Below are 27,887 nucleotides of genomic sequence, written 5' to 3'. Positions count from 1 at the left end.
ACAATACCACCTCACACCTCATTTTCATGAATCAGTAGTCAACATTAAGAGTATTCTACTGGTAAGATTTGTTTCTCTGGTAAGGAGAGCCCTCTGCAGACATGGAGAATATCAGTACTGAATGGGGTAATCCATTACCAGAATTTCCTTTCTGTCCTTTGCTTGCTGTCTGTTGATGTGAGAGTTCTGGATATACCAGCTTAGTTAACAGAATTTCATTGCAACAGTTGGACTCCCAGTTCTTAAATGGCACATCAGAACTCTGTTGCACATTATTCTTTTGCTATGTGTATGCAGTGTGTCTAGTATGAATTTTTCTTCCTTTTGTCAAATTAAACATTCCATTCAGAATTTATTAGCTTTCTAGATTCCCTGTACAAGTAGGACATTTTATGTTTGTTACAGCATAGTGCTGATTATGAGGCATAGCTTTTTTTAAAAAAATCTATACTCATTAAATACATCTGGGCAAACATGAATTATATTATCAATTTTTGACAACATGGTGCTAAAGCCAGTGGAAAAGCCTTTTGCTAAAGGACAAACTCCATTACTTAAATAGGCTCTGGAGATTAGCTATACTCAATGGCAAATTCTTTTTCTTTCTTAATTCATTTCTGATTCACGTTCAAATAGATGATGTGCTATCTGAACCAATTCAGATTTTCCAAGTATTCCCAATATGCTTTTTATCAATAGCTATGCTCTACAAAGTTATCACTGCTTTTTAAATGCTTCATCACTTTCTTTTTTCTAGCTATTAGCTGGGATAAAGTTGTTCAGGATTTATCTTAATTCTGTCCTTTTCAGTGATCTTTTTTATTTTTTTTTTCTTTTTTCTCTCATCATGTTTTAAAAATAATTTATTCTCTCCCTTTCCCAAGAATTAACTCATTTGGTTTTCATTCTCTCTTCATTTCTCTTGTGGATATTTCACAACTATACGTATTGCTGCCTGTATAAATCACCAGTTCCCATTTTCAGCAACATTTCTTTTTATTCTCAAACCTCTAATCAATCTCTCTGAAGCTGAACTGACCTTCTTGTCGAGCACTTGTGGAGTAAAATCCCATCCCTATTGAATTCAGTGGGAGTTTTGTCATTAATGTCAATGACTTCAATGCTCCACTCACAGTTAACATGCATTAGGTTTTAATTATAATGCCTTTTAGGCACCTCCAGCCTTCTTCCTGCTCCATGGCTTTTAATTACTTCCTAGCGAGCACACTATTTACTCCTTTTAATTCCACTCAGCTTGTGTTTTCAGATGCTTATCTTTTCTCATTGCTTGTCAGTGCACTGGAAAAGGATGATACCTGAGGAAAATATAAAGATAGACAAAAGGGAATTATTGTAAGCATTTGAATACTGCTTTTCCACGTCACTCTGTGAAGACAATATGTCTATTAATTTTGGTGGGCTTCAAGGAAAACTGTCTATTAATTTTGGTGGGCTTGATGGGAAACTGCCTTTCTTCACTTGGAGTGAAGGAATGCAGCCTTACGGAAAACGATTATCACTTCTCAAGTACAAAGTGGTGACCTGTTTAAGGATAATTAAATTTAAAAAAAATGTATATGATGGAGTTAATGATCCTAAGATAAGGAAATTCTGTGCTTTTGCTAACATGTCTTGGGAGAAACAGAAACAAAACTGATCTATAGCAATTAAATGTCTTTTATTAACTTGTTATCAATTGCTGTTTATCATTGTGTTCATGACACATCATATTTAAAACAATGGCTAATATTTATTGGCTTATTTCCTTTTAGTCTCTCAAAAACTGTTTAGACAATTTTGCTATCTATGTTCATATAGAAAAGTTCCAAGTCAAGGTAATTGATGCTTTCATCACCTCTATGAATGAAGTAAACCTGAATCAGTCCATTTTTTTTTTCTGAATTTTCTCATGGCTGATGTACAGTTTTCAAGTTGCAGATAAATTAAACCAGTAAGAAAAGGAAGATGCTTTTCTATGTTTATCTGTTCCTCATACAACTGTAAGGCTTACTTCTTACATATGACAACATCTGTCATTTTCTGTATGTTTGTGTAACACATGGAACAGTAAGACCTGGTCTTAGCAGCTTCTTCATATTCTGACCTCTGATGTTCCTTGTTCTTCTGTACAAGAGACAATACTGTGTTGGGTCTTGAAAAGGACAGAGATAGTGATGTTAAATTTATCTGAGCAAGATGTCCTACTAAGAAACAGAGCTGCTCAGAATAGCATCTTCATATCATGACCTCTGGCTTTTCAATATGATTTAAAAAGACAGAGGAATAATGTCATGGATTATGATAAATAAAAGTCCTATGACCAGTGGTAGGGAATATATTGCCTGTAAATATCTAGGCAGAAGAAATAGCATTGAGTTGTGGCAGGCAAATCAGATACACCTAAGTACAGTTGTGCAATGAGGTTATATTCTTTTTAAGCAACATAATAGTTTCAAAAGGTTTTGTCAGACTCAGTCCCAGAGAACTGAAATCAGCATATATTTCACAGAATAGAGCTAAGTAATTCCTGAAGAAAAAATTATTGTGGAATGACAAAAGCAACTACCCTCACATAAAATCATTTCTACTCTCTGAAGTATTGCTGGTGCGTGGAGTTCCATTGCCTACATCCATTCCATGGTCATGGGGTGTCCTGCCCCTATCCTGCCTCACGTTAGATGTGGAGAAGAAAGTACTCTGACAATTCATTCTAAAAATAGTTTTGCCAACAAACAGGTGAAGATAGCTATCTAGCGGGCAGGGCAAGAGTGCATTCTCATTTACTTCTCACTGCAGCTGATTCTCCCTAGCTAATTCATTTTTAACAAGACTAATCTTCTCTTTTGTCTTTGTGTCTTTGAAGAATTTAGATTTTGACAGTCCTGAGCCATACATCAATCACTTTGCCTTTAAGTACTAACACATCAACATCAATATTCTGAGATATCAGCTTTCTCTTTGATGACATTCCTTTTCTGGTGGGTAGCACTTCTTGAGTCCTCAGAGTTGAAGTCAGCAGCTAGAATTAGGTCACTACAGAATGTGTAGTTACTATTATTTTTCTAAAAATTCAGTCAGTCTTTTTTCTTTTTCCTGCTGGTAATAAAGAGGCATTGCATCTCCATCCTTCCCATATTCCCTCAAAATGTAGGAAAAGAAATTCTAGTTAGTTTGAGACCTTTTTCCTTAAACTGCACCCTGGGAAATAAATTTGAACAAAATATTATGTTAAAGAGATTACGGTAGGTATTGTGGGAATTGCTGCTGCTCTTTATAAAGAGTCACAAGACCTTTCCAGATGGCAGAACATGCTACCGTGAGCAGCAGCTCTTTTATAGTACAGACTGTAGGTTATATTGAGGGTGGACAGACATTCTTTGGTGATGTAACAACATTCTTCTCAATTGCTTGTCTTGAGAAATTGTCTTATCCCTTTATGTTCTCAGTAGATTTTTAACCATCAGCACAGGAAGAGCAATCAAGAGAAACTTGGACTATGCTGCTCTAACTCCATTTTCTTTTCTGGGAAAGAAATGGTGCTAGCATGCAGGATGGGAGAAAATCCCCAAAATTCTTTGCCTTGACTGTGATGATTATTGAGTGTTCCTTATCTAGCTCTTCTTTAGCAGTCAACAGTGTCTTGTTAAGAAATAGAAACACAAGAAGTGTCTCAAACCATCAGCTCAAAAAAACATCCTCCTGACTCCTTGTTTTCTGCAGATAGGTAAATACAGCAGAATCAGTGTATGATTTCCATTTTAAAGACACAGTAAGCAAGGACAAATAATTTTTCTTCAGCTCTAAAATAAGGTGTTCTTTTTATATATGCAAAAATTAGTAAGTGGGTGGACATGAATGACATAGGAGAACCATGTAGCTTAGATTTACTTAATATTTAAGCTCACAGAACTAGAGATGGAGACAACTACTATTCATATTATGATGCTTCAATATGAATGCTACTAAGCAGTTGTGGACTTGCTGAGGACTTAGTCATCAATTTGCCGGAAATTAGGATGTACTATTTCAATTCCACCACTGGAAGCAGACTGGAGTGTTTGTAGCTCCAGCGTCCATCAAGTGGTGAGTGGAAATTTCTGCACAACCCTAAACTTCAACATAAAATCAGAATTAAAATGCCTTCCTAGTTTTTAATTTCACTGTAAATCCATTATTACCAGTTATTCTTACCTTGAGGCTCCAGGACGGTGTTTAATGCAAGTGATTGACGGTGTGTTGACATTACAAAAATTCTACCTCCTGCAATTAGATTTCTAATGTGATCCCTATGTCTGATCGTAGGTAAAAGGGAAAACATTTCCTATGTACTGCACTTAAAGATAGTACTAACTGCTTTGTGGAAGCAATTCCAAGGCTTTGAAATTTCCATGTTTTCCTATATTTCTGGTATCCGCTATTGCTGTGTTTTTGGGAGGTTGCACAGTCACTGTCCTGAGAAGATGGGGCTTTAGGAAGAAGGAGGAGACTTTAAGCATCTGGATGATGTTCTTTGCTTTAAAGAAGTCATCTGATCCCTCCTTATCAGCTTAAAAGTGCTTTGTGGAGTGTTGGGTGGAGAGAAACTTTATGAGGTTCAGCAAGGGCAAGTGTGGAGTCCTACATCTGGGGAGGAATAACTACATGCATCAGTACTGGTTAGAAGCTGACCTTCTGGAAAGGAGCTCTGTGGAGAAGGATGTGGATATCCTGGTGGACAACAGGTTGACTATGAGCCAGCAGTGTGCTACTGTGGCCAAGAAAGGCCAGTAGTATCCTGGGTCCTGTTACAACAAGCATGACCAGGAGGTTGCAGGAGATGATCCTCCCCCTCTACTCCGCCCTGGAGAGGCCACAGCTGTGTCCAGTTCTGGGCTCCTCAGTTCAAGAAAGACAGGGAACTTTTTAAAGATTCCAGCAGAGGCCCACAGAGACAACTGAGACCTGGAACATTTCTTTACGAGGAAAGACTGAGGGACCTAGAACTGTTCAGCCTGGAGCAGAAAAGTCTGAGAGGGGGTCAAGTGCTTATTTATAAATATCTAAAAGATGGAGCCAAATGGATGAGGTCAGAATCTTTTCAGCAGTGAACAGCAACAGAACAAGGGGCAATGGGTACAAACTAGATCATAGGAAGTTCCATATAGATGTGAGGAAAAATGTCTTTACTTTGATGGTGTTTGGACATCGGAACAGGCAGCAAAGAGAGGTTCTGGAGTCTTGTTCTCTGGAGATATTCAGAACCCACCTGAATGCTTTTCTGTGCTGCCTACAGTAGGGAACCTGCTTTAGCAATCAGTGATTTCCAGAAGTCTCTTCCACCCTCTATGACTTTGTGTTTTGTCTATGGGAGACAAGAAGAAGCTTTTTTACTGCCCTGAGTGTTGCCTTCTGGCTCTGAAGACTTATGAATACTTCCCAACTGGTGGTTTGGCTAGAAATAATTATCAGGGAAAAATATTTATTAAGGATATTTGAAGTTTTTCTAATTTATCAAGGAATTTGTAACACACAGAAGTGAAATAAGGCAGTTATAAACCAGCTCTGTCATTGAGTCTACTCCCATGCAATTACTGGGGATTATTGCAACAGATGTCTTGTTCGGAGGTTCACAGAACATCTGCTTTACAGGATCTGATGTCTGCAGAACATCTGCCAGACAGATAGTCAAATATGATGGACTACAAAATGATTCCTACTGTTCTGTGACAAATGCCAAATCAAGACCACAGCAGAGAGAGACCCAAATGAGAAAGTACTATGTTGTAGTACAGAAAATGAGAGAGATGGAGGGAGTTGCTGATGTCCTGTGACTTTGGTATGTCAAGGAATTTGGCAGCTACAACTCTTGGATGATCCTAGGTGGCAATTACATTGTCAGTAGCAGAGTGACCCTGTCTGATTCTTCTGGGGGGAAAGTTGAAATTCCTTCTGATGTGACATCTGAGAGTTGTTTGAATGTGCGGTAGCATCCATGCTGTTGGTTCCTGTCTGTGTGAGCTTAGGACAAACTCTAGTGATTCAGAAGAAAATCAAATTGTCCCTCAGAGTGAGTCCAAAGTCATACAGGAGCAGGACCCAGGTCCCTTGATGTGCAGTGCTTTAGCTTCCCCCCGTCTCTCTGCTAGTATAACATCCATCTTCATTAGTGTGAGATATCTGTGGTTGAAAGCTGTCTGAATTACCTAGCAGCACAATTTCATTTGAAAAGTTTCTAATATCAGCTCTTTTATACTGTTGTCCCAAGTCTAGATCCTTGTTAATGAAATGACAAACACTTGTAGGCAATGTCAGCACTTAGTTTATTGCTTGTTTGCATTTTTTTTCCTGAAAATTAAGAAGCCATATGCATTAAATTCTCCTCATAGAAGTGTATTTTAAGAAGAATATTTTGTAGTCTCATCTGACTCTCTTTGTTCCATGAACTGGGACACTGCTGAATACATTTAGCTCCATATACTACATCTAACTGAACTTAATATTGGGTTGTGTCCAATTTTTCTTTTACATAGAAACAAAATATTATATTAAAGGAGTCAGTTCTATTTTGTTCATTTTTTTGGATAAAGAATCCAGTGGAAAATATAAATTAAAACAGGCAGTTCTATGACTGAGTGCAGGCATCTTTGTTCTCTTCTCTTAAGAAAAATGAATACATTCTAAATATGATTTCAAAACCTAGGATATGTTTTTGTTTGATATGATTTAAAAGCCTGGGATTTACTTTAGTCAATTCAGCAGAAGGAAGAATTCCCGTATAGACAGTACATGAGATTATGTTAGAGTGAACTGGCAACTTCTTCTTATACTGGATTTAGAAGTAACTGCTGTGATTAGAAAATTTAAGGCAAAAGTTTGCTCAGGTCCTTTGATGATACTCTGATGTAGGAAATAGGAGTTACAGTGATTTAAGACTTCTTACAAGATCTAGGAATAGCTAAAATCAGTAAAACTAAGTAATGATGTGTTGGGTTCCTTTTTCAGAAAAGGGGGCTCATCAGGTGTTTTGTGTGTTTGTAACAGTCTTTGTGATCTTCTTTCTTGTCATACTAATATTACTCCATAGCAGATATTAAGTAGTGCATAACGTCGGGTTAAAAAAGCAGAAGCTTGGATAATTAGTAGATTTTTAGTTCATTTAGAGCTGTTGGTGTATTAAAACTGTCCATAAGTAATTACATTAGTGTCCTTAAAAATCTGTGTTCAGGTGCATGAGAAAATGCACAGATGCTTTGAAGAAAAAGATAGTTCATACAAATTCAGGAGTGACTTATCACTGTCCAGTTCCACATGGATAAGACACAAGCCTCAGTGATTCTAAGTTCCACCACAGATACCAGATTGCCTAGCATATTAACCTTTAGGATGTTGTTTTTAGGAAGAATCCTGGATTTTTTTCCTGACTTCCACTTTTAAAGCGTAATTCTACAACTAATTCATCAGACGCATTATCATAGAATCATGGAATGGTTTGGATTGGAAGGGACCTCAAAGCCCACCCACTTCCAAACCCTTGCTGTGGGCTGGTTGCCACCCACCAGTTCAGGCTACTCAGGATATCCAGCTTTGCCTTGAATACTTCCAGGAATGGGGCATCCACAGCTTCTCTGGGCTATTTGTGCCAGTGCCTCACTGCCCTTTGAATAAAGAATTTCCTCCTAACATCTAACCTGAATCTCTTCTCTTTTTAGTTTAAAATTGTTCCCTCTTGTCCAACCACTATCAAACTGTGTAGAAACACATTCTCTCTCCTATTTATGAGCTCTCTTTAAGTGCTGCAAGGCTGCCAAGAGGTTTCCCCACAGCCTTCTCTCCTAGCTGAACAAGTCCAGCTCCCTCAATCTTTCTTCGTGGCCCTCCTTTGGGCCCGCTCCAGCAGCTCCATGTCTTTTGCTGGAGTCTCCAGGCCTTGATGCAATAGTCCAGCTGGGGAGAGTAGACAGGGACAATTCCCTTCTTCTCTTTGCTGGCTGCTCTTCTTCCGATGCAGCCCAGGATATGGTTGGCCTTTTGGACTACAACAGCACACTGCTGGCTCCTGTCAAGCTTTCTCTAAACCAGATATCCCCAAGTCCTTTTCCACAGTTTTTTTTTTTTTTTTTTTTTGCAGGAAAGAAGAGGGCTTCAGGTGTCACTGTTTTTATCTATTGGTATGAGAAAGAAATCCTTCTGGTTTTCTGTCTCTATGACAGCTCACAAAACCCTAATACAACCTGCGGCCCTGGTGGGGGCAGGAAATGGCTCTGCAAAAACCTCAGAGCAGCTGCACTCTGCTCTGCGGAGATGTCAACCAGAAGAGCTCCAGGCACATTGCAGTGATGCATGGTGGGACAAAAGGAACTGACTGACTTACATTGCATCACAAGAAGTCCAGATCCATAAGGAAAGAGACAGGCTGAGGAGGGCGTTGTCCAGAGAGTTCTGCAGTCTCCACTGTTAGATGACTCCAGAAGCTGACTGGGTAATTTCCTGGGCAATGTGACATGACTCTACAAAAAGTGAAAATAGAGATTTCTGGACTTTCTTTCTAGCCTGTGTAACTCTGCATTTTATGAAATTGCGGATGAAGGATGGAGATCTCCATCCTCAAGGTAGAGGTGGAGATACACATAGTCCTTATCTCTGCTTAAGCATCTTCTTTTCCAAGACTAGAAATTTTGTCAGCTGCATATTTTAAAACACAATCAGGCATGTTCTTGGTGACATATTATATCACCTTTTGTTGTTCGGGCACTTCCTTTGGTGGTAGACCTTACTTTAAACCACTGGTCTCCTCAAGCTGAGGATCAAATATCACAGGTTTATCAAATGTTTAGATTTACATCTCCATCTTTCCGGGAGACTACTCTTAACCTACAGTCATAATCTGGGTCTATCACACGTGTTCTCTCTTCCTGAAGCAGCACAACTGCACAACAAAGAATGCAAAATCCAGGGATGATAAAAAGGAGAAGCAAGAGCAAGTGAGATTTCCAGGTGTTACAGCTGTGAAAGCTGTCTCTTTGAGTTGAGTATGGGGTTCCAGTATCTTTCTCTTGTGCTACGTCTAATTTTTAGCTGGTAGGCAGTTATTCCCACGTACATAAGAATTCATGGAAGAAAAATTCATTTCTTTTAATCCAATTAAATATCTTGACATGAAACCACATCAGTCTTTTCCCGCTACATTTTTTATTATAAAAACAATTAAGTCTCTCTTTTGCTTTGGCTAAACTTTCTCATGTTACTGTGTATTAGGCTTGCTACAGACACCTCCTAGATCTCACCTCTGACAGGAGCAAGAATGCTTCTTTACAGAAGTCTTTCAACTTTCATTCAAATGAAGAATTTTATATCCTGATTTATTTGTGCTGATTGATAGATAAATATTGCTAGGATACTCTCCTAGAAAATGTACAATGTTCTCAGTGAAGGTAATCTCAACTCAGAGTGAAGCTACTGAAGGGCAGCCAGCTGCTTATCTGCATTTTCACTTGTCAAACACTACTCATGACTCATGACTTTCATGGAGCTGTTTGTTTTACTTGAAGAACAGAATGTCTTCATTTAAGAAGAAATGCAAGATGGAAGTGGTTTCATTAGAAAATTTTATAATTCCTTCATCAAATGTGTCAGATTAGTAGGAAGAAAGTGTTTGAAATGATTGACTTTAGTTAGAAGAATAATAAATTCCGCCAGCAACGATAATCCATTTTTTGGTGACCAAGTGTTAAAGTAATTAAAAAGTTATTCCATTCTTAATTATATTTTTGTTTACTGAAGTTCAATCAATTTGGAAAAACAGTAGTCCTAATGCTGTGCTTCATTCAGCATGAATTATGTGGCAGAATTTTTTGTTTTGTTTTGTTTTCTACTCTCTGTCAGTTTCTATTATCTTCTGTGATGTTTTTAGCATCATTTGACACATCTGATCACAAAATGTCATGTTGGTCTTAGATTTACCATTTCGTAATATTTCATCTGTTACAAAGACTCCTTTGTATCACCACCAGGCTGAGACCTTGATCAGCAGTAAAGAGAAATGCTGATTAATTCTTCTGTCATCTCAAGGGTTGATTACTGTAATTCACTCTTCTAGGGACTTTCAGAACATGCTGTTAGGAAATTGCAACAGACGTATTATGCTGCCATGAGAATTCTCTTCAAAATCAGCTTATTTGAATGCATTACAGTGATGATGAAATTTCAAAATAATCTGAATTTCATAGAAATTTATTATTATTAGTAGTAGTATTATTATTAATAGTAATTAAGAAATGTATGTGAAAGAACTTAGAGAATTACCAGCATGAACCTCTCATATAAATAATCACTTTGTTTTGATTTTTCCTGTAGATTGTCCATTTTATTGGGCTGCCTTGATAAAGATTTGTACATCATCATGAGAGTGAGTTATCTACTGGTATTCTCTAACCTGAATCCATGTTGCTTTTCAGTCATCATGGAAGTGCTTTGTATTTACCTGTACATCTGAATTGCATTGAAGGCTTTCCTATGCCTGTTTTTAATTTGTGATTCATAATTATGTGCTTGGATGAGTATTTCTAAAAGATAATTATCAACAGAAATTGAAATTCACCAAATGACAGTCCAGACTGGATAACAGTTTTGAATACTAAAAATTAATAAAAGGCATAAAAAGTGTTATTCTTTTTTTTTTTTTTTCCTCCAGCTATTTTAAATTTTGTCAGGAAAAGGGAAAATATTTCTTTCTTCTTTTGAGTAAAACAAGAGAATAAAGAGAAAGTTCTTACATAGGTGAGAAAATCCTGGTTTTCACTATTCTAATCAGAATAATTTGAATGGTTGTAGCAATATGGGTAATAGTGATAACCTATTTATGTATGCCAGTCAGCACCGTTTAATTAGTAACCTTGTGTTAGTGAAGCCTTTTTCCCTTTTAGAGAGAGCTTCAACCTCTAAAAAGTCCTTCTGAAAGGTCATTTTCAAAGGAAAAGTAGCTTGTGCTTTATATTATACTGACTGGAACAGATAAAAGCTTTCTATTCTAATGGATTCTTGCATACTTTTTTTTGGCCGCTTGGAAAAATACAGCAACACAGATTTTGTAAAAGCTCAAGGAATCCACTCTGGTGTCTCCAGTGGACCAAACATAGAATCACAGAATCACAGAATCACTCAGGTTGGAAAAGACCTTAAAGATCATTGAGTCCAACCATGAGATCATTGAGTCAAATCATATTTCTGATACTTTAGATTTTAGCTTAGGTTGTATAGTATCTCATTTCAGTCTACTGTGCCTAAAGAGGGCATCTTCCACTGTATTGGTGTTTGAAACATAATGTTGTAATCTTGAACCAAGAGAATATACAGGCAGATGGGTTCCAAAACCTGTTTTATGCTGAATAACAAGTATCTGTCTTTTTTTCCCCAGACTGTGAAGTGAAGAGCGAATGGTCACCATTTGTTAAGTCTGTGGTCAGTTGAAGAGAAATTCTTTATTTGTGTGGAAATAAAGAAGGAAAGGAGGTGTGGCATCCAGGAGTGCCTTAGAAAGTGAGACTCAGAGAAGGGGCACAGGCTCAGAACCACACTCAGAGGTTGGGTGCTACTCCATAGATTTCTCCTCCTGCTTTAAGCTCTGAGATAAGTTAAAGGATTTTCCAAATGGGTTGCCAAAGCGGGACTCCAAGAATATTTACTTCTGTAACATGGTTTCCAGCCCTGTGGTAGTGATTAACATGTGTTATTAAAATAAGCGTATCCTGTTCTGTGAAGCATTGTAGGAGTCTCATTAAGGCTGTATCTACCTCCAGTTTACAGAAGGGAGATGAGGGCTTTGAGACACTGATGTTAACAGAATAATATCTTACAGGCTGATAGGTGGGATAGCTTATCTCTCTAGAAATAAGTGGTATAAGTAAAGCAGAATACACAGGCATTTTGATCTACTTAGATGCATATAACTTTCATGCTGCAGAGATTGTGGAGCTTGGCTGCTTCTCCTTTCTGAGTACACTGGGCACGTGGGGTTCTGTCAGCAAGATAGAAGAACAACATTTTAGTGAAAAACAGACAGGCCACACTTGCTCCCTCAGCTTAGGGTGCCTCCCAAACTGAGTCCAACAGCTCCTGGACAGCTCCTCCATTAAGAAGCAAGCAGTAGACCCAGCAACAGACCCTGAACCACTACTGTGTGGAAGATAAAATATTTCAGAAAAGATTATCTTTCCAATACAAGGGAAAGATTTTCTTCTCATGCATCTGACATTTAAAACTTATTGAAGGCAATAAAAAGAGTCATTGGAGCGGCTGGTGCTTCTGCATGCTTCTTCTGGAGTTTAATTATGATATTTGCAAAGAGTATCTCTTCAGTAGTGAAATCTCTTATTTTTCAGCAAAGTTAATGTGGAGCGTGGTCTATCTAAGAGCTGTTAGTTTAGATGTGAGAACATTATGTTTGGTAAATGTCCAGGTTTATCATCATAAATTTATAATATCAATGATTGTTCTCAGGTCCACATTCACGATTACCTATTTTAGCAAAGTATTTAGCAAATACCTTTTGATATTTTTAATTTAATGTTTTCTAATTTAATACTATCTCTGAAAGCATCAGAGTTGAAACAAACAAGTGTATGTGTTCCAAACTCTTGAAAAATCTGTTTCTCATTTTAACAACTGTTCAGTATAGTAGGATTAACGGAAAGAGTTTCTGTATTATAAAGTTTGGCTTTTTTTTCTTACGTTATAGACTTGGAAATACAATCTTCAATAGGCTCTATTAAGCTTATTATGTGTCAAAACATGATGCTGAAATCTGTTAATGCTCTAACAAAATTCTGGAAAAAGTTTCTTTTTTTACAAAATTACTGTCAATCCCTCTGTTTAATACAAAATATTTTGCAAAGTTCATCATTTATTCCATAAATGTAATCTAAGAAAGAGTAACTTTTTATCGTACTGCAGTAATGATATGTGGGAAACCTTTTTTCTTTTTTTCTCAGGAAAAGATTAGATACTAAGAGTATGACCCATTCATATAAACTGCTGAACAGATATATGCCAATTTGTCTTTTTGCTGTTAGATCTTTTTACGGTTCATTTGCTTCAGTTATTTTCTAAACACTTTCTAAAATAGTAGTGAAAAAAAGTTGTTTCTATTGGCAGTGTGGGTCATTTCTTTTGCTTAACATGGAAATTTGGCAGGATAGTCACTGCAGATCTAGTTGAAACTTGTCTTCTTTAACAGACTTTTTGTAGGTTTGCTCAAATAAACTCTTATTTGAGATCATTTCTCTTCCTCCTGGCTGATTTGCTAAGCTGCTTAATCTCAGCTCCAGTTCATTAGACAGCAGTGTGTGTTTTCAGTGACAAAAGCTAGAGGCTTGATTCCTGCTGACAGTTGCATTGTATCTGTACATGCTATTGTAGCTTTGAAGTATGCAGCTGAAGTAAGAGCAGAGGATTGCAGCCATTAACTTTTCTTCACTGTAGTCCAACTTTTTTATTGTTTAGTCTTGGCAGAACTTTCGTTATATTGCAGTTCATAGCACTGAATTAAGGAGATAAGTCTTTGCTCTGATATGCTGAAGCTTACCACTCTGAATAGTGGAAAAAAATAGGTAAAGAATTATAATGACAAAAGAGAAATACTTGGAGCTGCATAATTGAAATAAAATTTCTCTTCAGCTTTCAGTGGTGCTGAGAAATCATTTTTACACAGATAAAGGTGATGTTTCTTGTCTGGGAAAAAAGTGAGTGTTGGAGATAATGTGCAGCTGCCCCTTTTTTTTTATGGAGATAACAGTTTGGGGGGCACCCTCAGCTGAGGGAGCAAGTGTGGCCTGTGTTTCACTGAAATGTTCTTCTATCTTCTGAATGTAGATCTGAAAGGAACCTGTTGTTGTTCACTCAGTGTTTAGAACGATTTAGAGTATGTTCAGGAATTCAGAAAGGTATAGCATGTAGCACCAGGGTTCTTAAACAGCACCGACAATGTATATTGACAATGTATATATAAATATGAGAGCATTTGTCAGCTTTCATTCATTAATTCTATTCCACAAGATTATGTTCTATTCTAAAATAATACTTTTAAATCTTTATGAAAAAGTAAGTCACCTTATTGGGACTGTTTCCCCTTGTACAGTGGAGTTGGAATAGGATTCTTCAGCAAAGGAATAACATGCTTTCTGGCTTACATGAAGCAGTTGAACTTCAGGTTATTCAGGGTACTGTAGTTGCTTGTTAGAAGGTACGAAAGGACAGGAGTTTCATGACTGAATGGCTTAATTTGTTTATTTATCTTGGATTTTGCAGCACCACAGAACTGCCCCTTCAGTTCTATGGAATTAGGAAATAAAAGATACTCAAGCATTTAAAAACAATATTGTATTTTCAATTATTTCAAAGAATCATTTGGAATTCAGTGTCCTCAAAGTATACAATATTTGTTTTTACATTCATCATTTTTTTGTTGGTTGTTACATACAGGATCTACTGCTGAACCATGGCAACCTGAGGACTAAGAGGCTAAGTAATCAGGCACTACAGAGAAGGTAGTGGGGTTAGAAAGCTTGGCATTTTCAATGGAGTTTTATGTTTTTTTAGAAAGTCCCAACAACAAAAACAACACCAAAATAACAACTGTTGGTATTTGTGAGTAGGGCTTTGATTATGAGCTATTATACAAAAATGAGTATAAAATGTTCCTACTGTTAAATGTCCCAGTGCTACAGATCAAACCTTGGGTAATGAGGTTCTTTTCTAGGACCAATGCTTCAGAAATTTCTCATTTTCCACTAAGTTGATCCTGGTACTGTCAATCCTGTCTTTATTTAGTGTTCAAAGTGTATTTTAAAAGTTGTGGCAGCAGGTATCCCAGGGGATGTTAAAAAAAAACACAAAACGGATGTTAATTTTTTTTGGCATAGATAAGACACAACTTCTTTTTCAATTTTTTTTTTTTTTTCTTGATAAGACATTTTAGGAAATGCTGAACCCTTTCTTGAATAACCATGCCTCAGTTTGTTATCTTGAATACAGCAGCTCTAGAAAACACTACAAAAAGTATCGGACATATCAAGATTTCTGACTGTTGAGGAAGCGTAGAAGTAATCAATTGATTACGCCATATGATGGTGTTCAAACCTTCTCTATGGAAATGATTTGAAGGTCAAAGAGACGTCAAGTTTCCGAGACAGTTATGCCTGTTACTAGCAAGTGTGCAGAAACACACGTTGATGCTTCTAGAAATACCTGAAAAATGTGTGCTGACAACCAAAGAGGTTTTGACCAGGTGAATTTAATATTCTTCTCTTACAATGGAAGACAAATACCAGACAAAGAAGATATGTGTCTTACCACTGACAATATATGACTTTGGATAAAACCCATTGGATGTTCTTAAGTTGCTCCTGTAGAAATCACTGAAGCTTTTCATTCACTTCATTGGGGTTACCTGCACCCATAGACTTTACTTTGTTTTGAAATATTTTGGGAACTCAAGCATAATTGCATAATTCTTAAAATACGACTCAGTAAATATCTTCTGCTTCTCTCAAGTCTAGAGATGTAATGTTTAGAACATCTCAGCTGTCAGAATCAAAATCTGTTCAAATTATTGGTGGGAAAATTCCATTAAAATTACCACATTCTAAATACTACACTTTGAGTGTGTGACTCAAATAACTATAATCCCTGTAATCCAATGGTATGACTTGATTTCAAAGCATATGATAAATTTTCTCATATTATAAGAAAAATTCAGGATTGCTTTTTAATTTGTGACTACATTTTCTAAGAAACTCACTTGCCCCTCATCTGCAAATATAAACTTTAAGTTTGGAGTCTATCTTTGCTTGTATCCCATGAAGTCCTTTATTTGCACCATCCCTCTTGGTGAATTTGAAGCTCATATGTAAAAACTTCGGACTTGTCAGTAGACTTGTCATCTGAACAGAGGATATAAGAACAGCTATCTTTTTTTAAAGGTACAGTTTCTCATGCCCAGTGGTCAGCTTATACTTGGCTTTCAAAAGAGATTATTATTCCCTTTTATAGAATATGCTCGTGCTCCAAATACGGTTCTAACATTTTCAGTGATTTGCAGTTCCTTAATGCTTCTTTCAGCACACTCCAATCTTTGGGCAAATATATTAAGATGATGCCTCTGAATCTGTGTGTGAGAGACAGCAAGACAGATAAATAATCCATTTTTATAATCATCTGCCACAGCAAATCTCCCCGAATGTTCAAGAAATTGTATGAAGTTCCTGTTAAGTTGTTGTTATTTACTTCACAGCAGTAAAAAGTAGATGATAGGCATTTCAGACAACAAGATTCTTGCTTTGGTAAAATAAGCTAAAATTATACTTTGAAGTAGCTGCAGTGTCATAATGGTGAGGGGAAAAGATGCTGAATGAAATGACGTTACTTTGATTGTTGATGAAGTAGTCTCTTATGGAATGGAGAGTATAAGATACTGTTTGTCTAAAACCCTTGACTGGGAAACAGGGGTGGAGCCCAAATTCCTCTAACCAGTGATTTTATTGCATAGTCCTTAATGTAAGAAAACAGAACATGAGGGGGCTGACTGTATCATCATAGTGTAGCAGCCTTTCTCTACATTGTTTTTTTTTCAAGAGGAATGTCTAATCTCCCTGTTCTTTGACTCCCCAGCTGTAAGATAGAATTAGCATTTTCCCTCCTTATGAGGGAAGAGCTGTGGGATGTTACCTTTATTAATTAAAGCATTATGCTTCACAGAAGAATAATGTAGTCAGACCAATAAACATTTTTTTTAAGATTATGTTACTTCAGTTGATATTTTTACTGTGTTTATTAGTTATGTAAAAGCAATGGATAGTAATTGTCCATTCACTTCTCTTGCAATGGAAGACAAATACCAGACAAAGAAGATATGTGTCTTACCACTAACAATATATGACTTTGGATAAAACCCACTGGATGTTCTTAAGTTGCTCCTGTAGAAATCACTGAATCTCTATGTCCCTGTAAGCCCACTGTTTTTGTATTTTACTATTGGTTTTCATGAAGTCATACATTTAGCTCCCAGTTTCATTTTCACTGTAGAAACTGGAGCAACTATAAAAGATTGCCCTTTTACTGCATACCTTTTGAACACAACAGAGGAAAATACAGTTTTATTTTTTCAAGAGCTGAAAGAAGATAGTTCAAAGAGTGTAGGCAAACAATGATGAGAATGTGTTGACAGTGCATGAAATCTCTGATGTGTATTGCTTCATAAAATGAAATGATTTTTAAAGGCTGCAAAGGTGGCTGTTAATACCTCCAGTTATAAACTCTCAGGAGAAAAGAGTCATCCTTTCCTTTAGCATTGCTTTCCCAACTGAAGGAGTGATTCATGATTTTTATACATGTTGTGTAGTACAAAGGTTCATAACAGAGGCTATATTGATGTTGATAAACTGTTTTTATTTATTTGTTTTCTTCATTCTTCAGTCACTTATTGCAGGAAATAAAAATAATAGGAGATTTTTTTTAAAGTAAAGAGTAGGATTCAGAAAACAGGATAAAATTTATACTCTGTTTATACAGCCATGTAACATTTGTCCAAGAAGAATATGTAAACTTTTTCTGTATCCCACTAATGCATGACTTGTTACTTATAGAGTAAATGCCCCAGTGGTAGCAATGGAACTCTCATTTATTTTGCGCACTTTTGGCTCAATTAAGGAATTAAAGTGTTCAATTTGATTACATTTTATAGACACCTATTTGCACCAGTTGTGTTGTACTGTGTGCTGCAGGAATGTCAGAAAGCACTCTACCTTGGAAAAGTTGAGTCTAAGTCCTCTACAATTTATGACAAAAATGCTGAAAACTGTCTACTGCTCACTGAGGCCCTGAATGAGTTCTTGTACACAGAGACCACGGCCTGTGACAAACCATCCACAAAATTCACTGCAAATCTCTGGAATTCAAACACAGCAGTGCCATTTCTTTTACGTATTCATTAAAGGTTTATTTTGTTAGCAGCAGGCTGCTTGTTTACCCTTAAATGTTGGTCAGCACTGTTAGAATCTGGCTGATGAAAACAGTCGAATATTTTTGTACAGTGCCCTGGGTAGACAAGCTCTAAACTATGTGTCTTGCTCAAGATATTATGTCCTTTTTCATGAAAGTTCTTTAAACAATACTAGCCCTTCGGCATACATCTCAGAACAAATGCAAATACTACAGGGAACTCAGTCCCTGGTATTTCTAATGTTAAAAACAAACACATAAAACAAATAATAAGGGGGAAAATGACACGTACTCTGAAGTATTACAAAGTTACCTTTATATAACTTCAAGAATCTTACTGCATTTGTATATCTTGAATACTTTGCAGCAGATGCATTCCCCATTATAAATCTGTTTCCTTTTGTTTTCCTGGTTTCCCAATTGTGAGAATCCTTCTTTGGTTTTTTTTTTTGGCTCAAAGCTTGCTTCCTGAGGTTTTTCTTGTGATAAGACTCTGGGTGACTTGTCAAGGAGGCAACTGATGGGTGCTAACTGTGTGACAATCGATATCGCTTTGGGAACATTTGCAAGCCCCTTCCCCCAGAGCTGCTTGCTCTGTAGAAGAGCGGAAGAGAGTGCTCAGCAGTGTTTACTGGCGGAAGATCTGGCCTGTGGCCAAACCGCTCCAGCTAAGTATGGAAGGCTGGGGGATGATACCATTGTATCCTGCGAAGGCAAGATGCAAGTTGGTGCCTCCCTGCTTCCTCTTATCTGCTGGCAAGGCCAGAAAGATAAGAACAAAGGAGGTTCCTGCTGAGATCCCAGAGCCAGAAGCTGCCACCGCAAGGAGAACTGACTCAACCACCTTGGGTTTGAGCTGCCACTCAAAGGAGAGCTGACTCGACCACTTTGGATTTGAGCTGTCACTCCAAAGACAGCTGACTCAACCACTTTGAGGCATTGAAAAAGGGCCATCATCACCATGGTCATGGTCGTCCTTCGTCTTCAATAGAACAACAATGCCCGACGACCCACCACTACTGAGGATCAAAGACGGAACTATGAACCATGCTGGATCCATGGTGCTGACTATCTCCCTCTTGCTTCCTATAAAGACTCCTTGCTTCTTCTTTTCTATCTTTTCTATCGCCCTCCTTCCCTTCCCCATTACCCTAATCATAATAGTGTCCGTCCTCCCCTTCCCCATTTCCCCTGATTAAGATTTGTAATAAACTGGTTGGACCAACATTTGAACCGTTGCTTCTTAATCTCACACCGGGTATATAGATAATAAAAGAACCTCCTCTCCCTCCTATAAATTGGAGCGAGACACCAATATTTACATCGTCTTCACAATGCATGATATTCATATCTAGATTTAATTGTGTGATTATATATTAATCCCACTTATACAAACTATCTTTATTAACATGATGTTTCACAGTTTTACTTCATTCTGTAAGATGCTTACTTATCTTACCGAGCCTTCATAACAGCCAGTTTTATGATGCAGTCTTCATGGCTGTTTGGATCCTTTAAGTCCCATGGATAACTTACAGTAGTTTGGAGAACTGAGGCCGATTCTTCTAAATTTGCAGCTTTGGCCCAACCACTGTGCCATATTTTTATCTGTAATAATGCTTAGTTTTGGTTTTCAAGGTGAAGGAAACTAAAATGATACAGACCTATTTGCTGTGTTGAAATAAAGTATGACTCAAAGTATTTTTGTATCTATACCTCTTGTTGTCAAGGATGCAAGTATTCCTGCTTTGACAAAAGACTACTGAAATACAAATTCAGAACTAATTCCTATCAAACATGCAAAAAACCATCAGATATCTATTGCCTCTGAAAATATCTGAATAGCAAACATATCTGAGGGAAAAGGATATTTTATAAGATGAGAACTATCTGGAATTGGCAAAGTATCTTGCTGTTAAAGTATGGACCAGTCTTCAGACAGGAAATGAGAATAGTTTGAAGGATCTGGATTTCTGTCAAAATTAGTGATGATGGGGTAGCGTCCTTGATAGTTTCACTGCAAAGACAGAGGCTGAAAAAAGTGTTTGTGAAAGTATGTGCAACAGAGAGAATGAGAGACAGATTGTTAGCTGCAGTAATACAGTTCATTAAAACATTGCAGCTGTTCCATTATTATTTCACCTTCAGTTATGACTGCTTTATATAATACATATTTAAAAGAAGCTTATGGTTCTTAGGATCATAAGGTAACAAGGTAATTCAAGCTGGACGGAATATTAGGAGGTCAGCCAGTCCCTCCCCAGCCTGGGCTGCTACAGGGATTCTTCCTTCCCAGGGGCAGTGCTTTGCATTTCTCCTCATTCATTTTCATGAAGGTCCTTGAAAGTCCAGTCAGTTCATTTCTTCAGCCCACCTGAGTCCCTCTGCACGGTAGCCTTGCCCTGCAATATATCAGCTGGTCCTCCAGAGTTAGATGTTATCTGCAATCGTGATGAGAGTCCCTTTGATTGTCCTCTCCAGGTTGACGATACAGATGTTAAGAAAGATAGGTCCCAGGATAGACTCTCACTTCTTACTGGCCTCTATGCAGTGTATGATCTATTAACCACTACCCCTGACACCCATCATCTTGGCATTTTTTTTTAACCATCTATAGGTTAAAAAAAGGTTGTCTATACCTACAAACTGTAATGTTCTACCTTTTATACAGGAATAGTGTGGAAGGCAGTGTTGAAAGCCTTGCTAGAGTTGATTCACTTCCACTGCTCTCCTACTGTACATATACAATCATTTTCATCTTCATTCTTTGTGAAACTAAGCTATGATGTAGTTACATGCATCAGGACACAAACAGTGAGGGTGTAGCTACAGGCAGCTCCTTTATTTAACAGAACAGCCAGTTCTGTTGCATGGCTGCTTTAGTTCAGCTGCAGAAACCACACAGGGTTAACTGCACTGCCTGCTTACATATGTGCTTAACTGTTGAAAAGGGTTGTACAAACATTAATTTATCCTTTTAATCAATTTTCTTTTCTTCCTTTAAGAAAATGTTGATGTGAGAAGATGTCTACAGACTACAGTGTATAGTAAAAGTACATGCAGATGATCCAGTAGCAACTCTATAACTTCGTTAATTTGTGAATGAGGCTACAACACTAGTGGAGTTACGGCTGAGTAGAGATAACCTTCCATCAGGCAGAATGATGCAGAAGTTGTGGTAAAGGAGAGATAACCTGCACATAAGGAATTAGCTTAATTATAAGGATTAGCTTGTTAGTAGCTGGTGTGATCCTTGAGCGGCAGTTGATATCACATCAGTTCTCTTGGCATAAGGAGATAACTTGAAACCTTTTTCTTGAGAAAAAACAGGCCAACAATAGAGGAAAATTAGTAGTTTTCCTGGGTTGTTGCATTATTAGGAAAAACATACAGAATTTTTAGCTAGAACATGGATTTCTCTTAAAAAAAAAGAAAAAAGAAAAAAACTGCGATGTAAAGTATTGTCTCTGCCACAGCATATTGACTTTCGGTCTTTTGTTCTGTACCAAGAATTTTCTTTGCAGAAAAGGAAAACCCTTGAACACTTCCCAAAATGTTAATTCCTCCCCAAATTGGATCTATTTAAAATATGTAAACACTATGAAATGCTGTCTAACAAATTGTATTTGTCTTTAAAATAACTACCAGATTCTTCATGAAATGGATTAATCTAAAGAATGGTATTGTGCCTACTAATTCATATGATGACCTGGGCTTTGACTGAAAGAAACAAGGGATGATTTTTTTTTGTTACCTTCCTATCTGAGGGCGAAAGTGGATGATCTTTATAAGAACTGGAATAGGATAAGAAGGGAACAGTGGCTTATTGAGAGAGCTTGGTTTATAACATTGGAACCTGCAGATTTCTGCGCAGTTAGTAGCTGGGATAGCTTGCTGTCAGACCACAGCTGCTTTGTGTAATCCATGGAAAACATTTGATATCCTTGCAACTATTGCAAAACTCGAATTTGTAATTTTATTTTTCATTGCTTTTGTCATGTGATGATGCTACCTTGCTGGTAAAGTTGAAGTTTCAGTTCAAACTTACAGTTTTGTTCTTAGTTAAATATGCTTCCAAAGCTCTGTGAGATGGCTGTTAAAGAGCAGTGTGGTGGTTCTGCCTGGAGAGTGTGGCCTTTGCCACATTTCCTTGCTAAATGCTTGGCTCTTGTATTATTCTTCACAGCTAAATGTGCATTAATATGAAAAGTGACATCTTAATTTTAGTACTGGTAATGTGTTTCAAAAGGAGAAATAAAGCAAAAATGTATAGTTTTGCTTAATCAGCCTGCTGTAAAATTATGTTGCAGCTTGACAGATATGTTGAGAAGGAGATTAAAATGTACATAGAATCACAGAATCGCTTAGGCTAGAAAAGACCTTAAAGATCATCAAATCCAACCACAACCTAACCATACTACCCTACCTCTACACTCTCAGCTAAATCAAGTCCCTGAGCACCACATCTGAATGGTTTTTAAACACATCCAGGGATGGTGACTCAACCACCTCCTTGGGGAGCCTATTCCACTGCTTAACAGCCCTTTCCATAAAGAAGTTTTTCCTGATATCCAACCTAAACTTACCCTGGCAAAACTTAAGTCATTGGTTAATGTATGAAGGTGGCATTTACGAACTGGTATGCCAGAAGGGTTAGGGCTTGTCAGCTGGAAATGTGTATCTTGATGGAAGCTAACATACTGAAGTACTGAGTAGGCTTCTTTTCACTGTGTATGAAATAAAGACAATTAAGAAAAAAAGTGTAATGCAAGTTAGTACATGTGGAGAATGTAATTAATTGTCTTCGTGGTGTGCAGACAGTATTTTACAGTATTTTTGTAGCACTAGTAGAATATTAATGGCATGCAGCTTTGACCTGATATCAGTTGTTGTGATTTGCATATCATTTGCGTAATATTTTGCATATCACATATTAATCACTAGATTTTCATACTGCTGGAGTGGTGGATTTTGAAAATGATTGTTGTAGCATTACTCCAGACAAAGTGATCACCTTCTAAGTTTGTCTTCTTTTTTTCTATTATTATCATCATAGAAACATAGAATCACCAAGGTTGGAAAAGACCTACGAGATCATCCAGTCCAACCGTCCACCTATCACCAATAGTTCTCACTATTGGTGAGCACCAATAGGCCACTCTTTCAGGAAAGTAGTATTTTCTGATGTCCAGCCTAAATCTCCCCTGGCACAACTTGAGGCCATTCTCTCTCGTCCTGTCACTAGTTATATGAGAAAAGAGGTCGATCCCCAGCTCACTACAACCTCCCTTCAGTAGTTACAGAGAGCAATAAGGTCTCCCCTGAACTTCTTCTTCTCCAGACTGAACAATCCCAGCTCCATCAACCGCTCCTCATAAAGCAAAAAAAAAAAACTATTATGGTTTTCTTTTTTTTTTTGGAAATCACAGTTAATAGCAAATACTGGATAGATCATGACAGTACAGTTCACTGTTAGTCTATCTCATGTGTTTAAATAGAATAATGATGATAACTTTTGAAAGAGTGGATCACAGAATCATCAGAATGACTTCGGTTGTAAGGGACCTTAAAGATCATGAGGTTCCAACCCTCTGCCATGGACAGAATTGCCAACCACCATATAGTATGCCCAGCGTGGCCTTGAACATCTCCAGGGATGAGGCATATTTAGCATACTTTTTTTCTCTTGCCAACAACAATCTTAACTTCACTTACTTCATTTATATTATTTAGCTTTGGCTTCCTATGAAGTACCCTCTTGAGAAAAATCTATGCTCAGAAGCTAAGATTGCATCAGAGAGATTTTTTAATCTTGTTAGGCCTTCTGAGTTGTGGGCACACTGCTGGCCTATGAATGCTGTCTTTCTGCACTGGGATAGCTAATCATGGGCTTACTATGCATGGGCTTATCCTAACTGCATTTGGTCATGATCTTGCCTCATTGCTCAGACCTCATAAATAAGAAGCTGGGCTCGTTCTAGCTATATGTAAGTTTCCTCTTTCTGTATAGGTCTGTTTTGTTTTTTTTTCTTCTTCTCTTTTACTTGTCAGTAGCAGTAGCTTCTCTTGAGAATGAGTTCAACCCAAATATAATGAAGAAGTGTCAATGTATTCCTAGAAATGTGATCTTGAGACATCAAACTCAAGGACAACTCTTACATTGAGTTAGGTAGTGATAGGGTGACAGCTCAGCGTGCAGTACTTTGCTTTGACCTAATCTATTTACGTTTTGAGAGAAATATGTTGGAAGTGTGTACTGCATAGAAATCCAGGGTGGCAACAACTTTTCTTCCATTTTAGTATAAGGGAAAATTACCACTTTCAGAATGCCTTTCTTCCTATCTTTAGAAAGATACAGTACACAGCAAATTTGAATTCCATTGGCCTGTAGTAAAATTCCTGGTTGTACTACACCATTGCATCAAGTTCAGCATTTATTTCTTTTTAGTTGAAAGGTTGCATGCGCTTACATTGGCGTGACAGGATTAAGGTGGATGTAAGTGCTTTTATATTGTTAGTAGACTTTTTTTCCCCTTAAGTTTATTAATAGCTTTCTGAATAGCTATTATAGTTCTCACTAGGGCTATTTCCTGGAGTGCCAGTGATATCAAAGATGTTTTCATAGAATCATAGAATACCCTGAGTTGGAACAGGATGCAGAAGGATCTTCAAGTCCAATTCCTTGTTCCACATACTACCTGCCAAAAACCAGAGAATATGTCTGAGAACGGTGTCCAGATGCTCCTTGAACTCTTGATACTCTGATCTCTATCTGTGTATTGTGACCCCACTATCTTCTGGTGAAGAATCTTGTCAGCACTCAGTTGAGTTAGAGAGCTCTCACAGTTTCTTGCACCATCAGAATACTTCTCCTTTATTGTGTTCAACATACATCTTATGTACCATTCACTTACAAACAAGAAATTCCTGTTCCTGTAACAGTTCCTCTAATCAGTTAATTGGCCCTAGCTTCTCCCAGTGATAAAGGATGAAAGGTTTCTTAAGTGTAATGAGATTAATAATGCATACAAAAAGAACCTCCTGTTTACCCTCAGGCGAAAACAGACACTCCAGTCTCCCAAGGTTTCACAATGATAGGGTCCATCAAGAGTCTGATAAGCTCTATGGTGACTTGCTCACAGTTACATCTTCCCCCACAAACCTTTTCCTTATATCTAACTTGAATGTCCCCTGACGCAGCTCCATGCCATTCCCTCAGGTTCTATCACTGTCACCAGAGAGAGAAGGTCAGTGCTGCCCCTCCACTCCACTTTGTGAGGAACCCACAAGCTGCCATGAGGCCTTCTTACAGTCTTCTCTGGGCTGAACAAAACAACGGACCTCAGCTGCTCCTCATATGTCTTCCCCTCCAGACGCTTCACCATCTTTGTATCCCTCTTTTGGACACTCTCTTGTAGTTTTATGTCCTTTTGGTACTGTGTTTTGTTGTTAACAAGCCTTTCTCACGGCCAGGCTTTGACATCGTGAACATTCCCAAAGAGCCTTGGTGATTTCAGTGAAAGACAGATGATTACTTTTCATCCACTTAACTTTTTAAATCATTTTTTTCATGTTTATTTAAAATATTTTTTTTTTTACAGATCCCAAAAAGCCTCTGCTCGAGAAGAGTGTCTGTATTTTTTTGTTTGAAGTCCACAAAAAGGTTTGTTATGTAGAACTTGTTTTACATTACTTGACAGGAGACATTTTACAGTGCAGCCAGCTATTTTTGGTGCCCAGCGGTAGTGATGATGCTTTTAGTAGGCCATATGTATACATTACTCTCAATAGTTTCCCAGTTAAATGAGAGTTGTCAAAAGTTCCTTAGTGAGATAAATTTGGGTTGAAATGAGTGTCTTCTTTCTGCCAGCTCCACTTGTCTACTTGCCTAGATAAATTTTTTCCATTGATCAGGACAAACCTTGTCCAAGGATTACTTCTTTCCATAGACCAGAACCAATTGGCTTTGGTCTGCCCAGGCAGGTGGTACCCCTGCAGATGCTTTTAGAATGGGTTCTGCATGTTTACAGGCTGGTGTCTCTGAAACATGCAAATAGTTGCAGATTTGGTGCTGTTATCTATTTTACTATTTTTGTACAGCTGTGCCAAGCAGGCAGATGCTACAATAATAATTCACTTCCTAACCTTAATCAAGCAGTCTTGTGGTAAGTCTGGTACAAAACAAGCAGGATATGCTTCATGTTTTGCCTTAAATCAAGTAGGCTTGTAGTGTACTGGCCTTCCTGCTGTGCAGCAGTAGACTAACATGCTGTACTGATGATACTGTGTTAAGTTTGTGTTTTCAGTAGCACTTTTAGCAATCGTAGTAAAAAGAGAAAAGAAGAAAAAATCCATACGCTGGCAGGTTAGGCATGGTTTTCTTTAGATGACTGCAATTTTGCTAGGAAAAATAAAATTAAACCTGTTTTCATTTCTCTCTTTTTTTTTGAGAGGTGAGGATGTATCTAAGAGAACAGAGAAGCTACAGAAAGATAGGTGTGACAACAAAGTCATTTTAACTTCAGAACTCAAACTGCCATCCTAAGACCTGAATGTTCATGAAGACAGTGAATGTGGAACTTTTGTACTCAGAATCTAGTCAAATAGTTTTTCTTAGTATTAAGTAAATATTATATGTCTTAATTACATCACAATTAAAAGTCTCCAGTCTGCTGCCACAAGATTTGCTCTCAAGTTGTTAGCAATATTTTGTTCTATTTTAAAATATTGTATGTAAGAAAAGTTTTTTCTTTCTTCATTACAAGTCTAAAAAATGGATAAACTGAAAAATAAATCATTACAGAGCATGTAATTTTAGACCATCAGCACACCTTTTTACCACAAGAAAGTCAAAAGGAATGGATCTATATTTGCACTAAGATGCATTGAAACAATTATTTTTTTAAATAAATTTCTGAATATCATAATAATAGAGATTAAAGTTATATAAAATTGCATTATTTTCTGTATAATTTCACAGAATTCATACTACAGGTTTGCACAGCTTTACTTTGCTGAAATAATTAATTTTAATTCAGATCCAGTATTAACTGAACCAAACATTAACAACAATGCTTTAGAATAGAAATACTAATTTAATAAAGAATGATGGATCTATTTAACTCAGCACGATTGTCCTCTTTGGTGATTTTTCTCCTTTACTTTCAGTTTGCAGAGTCTCATGGTACAAATCAGGAATAGGTCATGCATGGTTGCTTGGAGGTTTCTTAATTAGTATTACAATCCATTTGAATTGTTAATAGCTTTGCATTTGCAAGTATTGTATCTCATTTTGCTCAGGAATCATCACACAGATATTCAAGAATAGGCCTGTTAGGAAACCAGTAGCAATGAAATCCTCTGTAATCTTGCAAAACATATTTGTCATAGTCTGTCATCCAACTGAATGTTTTTCATTGCAGCCTTCTGATCTATTTTTCTGTGAAACCTGGCTGACATCTGACCTGACTGCTTGACTGTATCTTTGAAGCTGGAGCTATCATGCATTGTGGCTTTAGCTAGAAGAGTTTAAATGAAAAAAATATCATGCTACTTGTAGGCCAAAAATGTAATCTCTGCTAGTCTTTTCATTTCTTTTTAAGAAGGAAAATAGTGCTATCAGGAAGAAGGCACCTGTAGAGTAGAGACATGGCCGCTTGCTTACTGTATAAAAGCTTTCTCAAAGCACCTTGCATTACATCGCTGAGAAATGCCCACGATGATTTTGTGTGGTAATGGGGAGCCAGGGTTTGTGGCACATCAAGTCTTACATCTACGGGAAAGGTTTGCTGTGGCTTCATGATGTACATGGTGTGCTGCAGGGCACTCCTGCGGGTGGGCAGAGCTGACCTTGTGATCAACGCAGAGCCAGGTGTGCTCAGAGGGCACTCCAGCAGGCTGTCTGCTCCGACAGGGTG

At 37.5% G+C, this 27,887-nt stretch overlaps 1 protein-coding gene across 8 annotated transcripts in view; it reads left to right on the top strand.

Annotated features, from left to right (window-relative positions):
- The window catches only part of TAFA2 (TAFA chemokine like family member 2), a 180,720-nt gene that overhangs the window by 48,456 nt on the left and 104,377 nt on the right, over positions 1-27,887 (top strand). The gene's annotated exons all lie outside the window — the stretch shown is intronic.

Source organism: Lagopus muta, chromosome 1, assembly GCF_023343835.1.
Source record: "Lagopus muta isolate bLagMut1 chromosome 1, bLagMut1 primary, whole genome shotgun sequence".
Taxonomy (NCBI): domain Eukaryota; kingdom Metazoa; phylum Chordata; class Aves; order Galliformes; family Phasianidae; genus Lagopus; species Lagopus muta.
This window is presented reverse-complemented; position numbering and strand designations above follow the sequence as displayed.